This window comes from Petaurus breviceps, unplaced genomic scaffold (genome assembly GCF_028583685.1).
Source record: "Petaurus breviceps papuanus isolate PSGF00001 unplaced genomic scaffold, PetGlider_PUasm1.0 90847, whole genome shotgun sequence".
NCBI lineage: Eukaryota > Metazoa > Chordata > Mammalia > Diprotodontia > Petauridae > Petaurus > Petaurus breviceps.
The window spans coordinates 21,394,312-21,398,454 of NW_027187360.1; the positions used below are offsets into that span (position 1 = coordinate 21,394,312).

The 4,143-nt window shown below is 34.1% G+C and overlaps 1 long non-coding RNA gene across 1 annotated transcript; it reads right to left on the bottom strand.

Moving 5' to 3' along the window:
• Positions 1 to 413: 413 nt before the first annotated feature.
• LOC138149637 (uncharacterized) lies at positions 414 to 3,776 on the bottom strand. Its single transcript, XR_011165376.1, has 2 exons — positions 3,622 to 3,776; positions 414 to 3,112 (listed from the first exon to the last, which is right to left on the bottom strand). It is a non-coding gene; the product is annotated as an uncharacterized lncRNA (long non-coding RNA).
• Between the last annotated feature and the right edge of the window lie 367 nt (positions 3,777 to 4,143).

Sequence of the window (4,143 nt, forward strand, 5' to 3'; positions counted from 1 at the left end):
ATGCTCCAGACAAACTGAACTGTTTTTTGTCCTCTGAACAAACACTGTGCTTTTCTGACTGTGTTCTGTTCATTACAATTTTTTCCCTCTGCCTGGAATGCCCATCTTTCCCCCTTCGCCTGTTGAATTTCTATCTATTCTTTAAACAAAATAAAAAAAATGTATTTATGTGCTTTGTTTTCATGTCACAGTCATTTCTGAATACATACCCCCCCCTTTATTTCTCTTCCTTTATGCCAACCCACTGAGTCTTCCCTTGTTACACAGAAAAATGGTGAAATAAAATCAAGCAACACAGCATCCAGCTCTCCTGTCATATAAAAATATCCAAAACTATAGTACCCCAAGTCTTCAAAGGAAGAAGGGAAGTGCATTTCTCTTCTCAGAATCAAGAACAGTCATTGCAATTATACAGTATTTGACTTCCTTTAATTCTTTTTTAAAATTTAAGTCATTGTAGTTTTGCATATATAATTTTCTAGGTCCTACCTATTTCACTCTGCATCAAACTCATGAGTCATCCCAAGTTTTTCCAAATTCTTCATACACATCTTTTGTTATACATAATAATATTCTATAGTACAGTTTATTCATCCATTCCCAAACTGATAGACATACTTTGTTTCTACTATTTTTTTTGCTCCCATCAGAAGTCTTGTTCTGAGTATTTTGCTATCAACATTATTTTCTTTCTTTTTTCTTTTTACCTCTTCGAGTATATGCCTGGCAGTGGGAACTCTGAGTCAAAACTTAAAAACAGCGATTTTTTTTCACACAATCCTAAATTGTTTTGCAGAATGATGGAACCAATTCATAGCACCAACAAAAGTATATTAATGCACCTTTCTTCCTGTAGCCCCTCTAACACTGACTTTTTTATTTTTTGACATTTTTACTAATTTTCTTCATGTGAGGTAAAACCTCAGAGTTGTTTTAATTTGTATTTCCCTTATGAATGATTTGGAGCAATCTTTTCATTTGATTGCTAATAGTTTACAATTTATAAAAATTGTTGGGTCATATTCTTTGACTACTTATGTATTGTTTAGTGATTCTTGGTCTATATATTTGTGTCAATTCTCTATATTTTACATATATATATATCCCTTCTTTTCCTAGACTTATTAATTTTGTTAATGTGAAAATGTTTAGAACTTCTACTTTCTTGAAACTATTTTCTTTTTTATGATAAACTTTGTCATTTATTAAAACTTCATCTCTTAAAAAATTCTTGACCATACAAGAGATATAGGAGATCACAGCAAAGAAAATGGATAATTTTAATTTTATAAAAATCAAGGCACCTAGGGGCAGCCAGGTAGCACAGCGAGTGGGAACGCAGCCCCCAGTGTCGGGATGACCTGGGGATCGAATCTGGGCTCAGATGCTTAGCACCACACCCAGAAATAACTGGCCATGTAACCTTGAGCAAATTACTTAACCCCGATTGCTTAAAAAAAAAAATCAATGCAGTTATAAAGAAAATATTTAACTAGAAAAAAATCTTTGCATCAAATTTCTCTAATAAAGATCTGATCTCCAAAATATAGAGGGCATTGATTCGAATCCAGCTAGGTCCCAATTAATGTGAATAATGAGCTCCCTGAAAAGGTCACATGACTTGAATTCTTACTATATATTTCGACTGGATTGAAACCAATCATCAAATTTTATATAATTAAAACTTCAAATAACATGAATTTGAATACATGTGACCACTTTAGGGACTATGGTACTTGCACTAATCAGTACCTGACTGTATTTTATAAGAACACAAGCCATTCCCCAATAGATGAATGGTCAAAAAATTTTATACACACACACACCCTCCACATATATGTATATATACACATGCATAAATATTATATGACCTGTCATAGAGTAAACTGAGCAGAAGAGGAGACAATTTATACAATGAGTTATATAAGGATTGCATAATTTTCTAAGAAAACAATTGTGAAAGACTTAAGGACCATTATAAATGCAATGACCAATCACAACTCTAGAACACTGATTATGATCATACTTCTCATTTCTTGGCAGATGGGTGATGGACTAGAGGTGCAGAATGAGATATATGAATTTGCATTGCTTATTATACCAATTTTTTTTTAACAAAGGAGAACTTTTACATTTTGGTGGGAAGAGTGATGCAGAGGAAAAGTAGGGGTAGTAGTTATAGTGCTGCTGAACAAAAGAAGAAATAGAAAAGGGCAGCAACAAATCATTTGACCCTGTCAGGGAGGGGACAGGGGATAGAGGAATGGAGGGTTTAGAATTTAGAACACAAGACTTTAAAAAATATTTTTAAATTGTTTTAACATGTAATTGGGAGAAATAAAAATTATACATTTTAAAAGATAATACATAGAAGGAATCATGATGTCATTTACAATTCTATTTTTCTACTCTTTGTATAAGGAAATATTACTGTTCATAGTAACAAAAAAAGAAAAAAAAATACTCCTTAATAGCTATGAAAGATATCTCTTTACATTTTCTTCTTTTTTTAATGATGTATTTTTTTATATTTAGGTTACATACACATTTGGAAGTTATTTTGGTGTGTGGTGTAATATGCTGCTCTACTTTCTGCCCAACTTCTTTCTAGTTTTGCTAGCAGATCTATTCTAATAGAATGTACTCTCCTAAATAGTTAATGTTCTTGGGTTTATCAAACACTGAGTTCAGTTGTTTCTCATTCTAGCTTTTGCTATGATCCTATCATTTTGCAAGGCTTATAACCCCTGTCACACACTTATCATCTAATAGTGTGTATTATACTTCTCTGTGTTGGTATCATCATATTGAAAGCTCTTTGACGGTAGGAACCATGTCTTATTTGAATTTTGAATCTTCCTATGTACAGTATAGGATTTTGTATAAACACAACTAAAAAATATTTCCTCTTGTTGTCTCTGCCAGCAACCTAACATGCTTCTTGAGAAAAGAGACTGCTTAATTTTTTAATTTGGGGCCCCACTGCCTGGCACAATGCCTTGTACATAGTAGGTCCTTAAATTGTGGGTCATATTGAATCTAGGTATCCTCTTACTTCTACTTTGCATCTTTTGGGTGTTAACTTGAACAAAGGAAAATCAGGATGTTGAACCTGAAAAAAAATTTAAAACAATCCCATAATTATTCATGTTACTGTTTCCTTATTTAAAATATTTCTAGATCCACTACTCCAGGTTTCAATAGCAGGAAACCCTTCCACCCACCCATTAACTTATTACTTAGAGAATTAAAATTCAAAGAAGACCCTTTTCTTTCAGCAACATAGAAAATATCTTAGACCAGTAGCTTCAAATTCAGATAGAAACGGGGATCGCTAAACCACACACGAGGATCCCAGTAGGCTGCACATTGAATTATTAAACTACATATTGATATTATTTATGTTCTATTATAATTTTATTTCTTTTGTTAAATATTTCCCAGTTACATTTGAATCTGGTTCTTTCTTAGGAGAATTGCAGGCAGTGTGTTTAGCACCTCTGCCTTAGACCATCCACTTGCCCCTAGAACTGAAGAATTAAGTGAAAGAAAAGCTGTGACTATAAGGTTTATTTATTTATTTTAAAAAGACATTTAAAGTAGAAATGATTTGATGGTTACCCATGTCTGTGTTTCTCTTCCATTCCTCTGGACTATGGAGAATGAATTGAGAGCTGTCTATATGCTGAACTCAATGTGATCATCAGAGCTGGACATGAAGAGAATGAATAGAAGGTGGGATGTGTGCTGGCTGGTGTGATCCCAATTATACAACTTAGCCCTGTGAAGCACATTAGGGGGAAAGATCATTAGCCTAATGAGCAGCACAGATTTGGGGCTCAGTAAGCAAGTAAATGCATCTTTTCATTATGCATGGGCCTCAGCAAATTTATTATTTTTGGTCACCAAGGTGACCTGGTATCTTCATTTACCAGATCACTCAGCAAACCCAGAAAGTAACAACTGACTCTCATTTTCTCAACCCCAGAATACCCAAAGGCAAAGCAGAGAAAGGGATCTCTTTGGCACCTAGTCCATGTTCATTGTGAACTTAGCCTAACAAGAATGAGATGGGAGGAGCGGGATCAAAGTTGGCATCAAGAGTCAGAGAAGTGGTGGATAGGAAACCCCCTTAGTGGGACA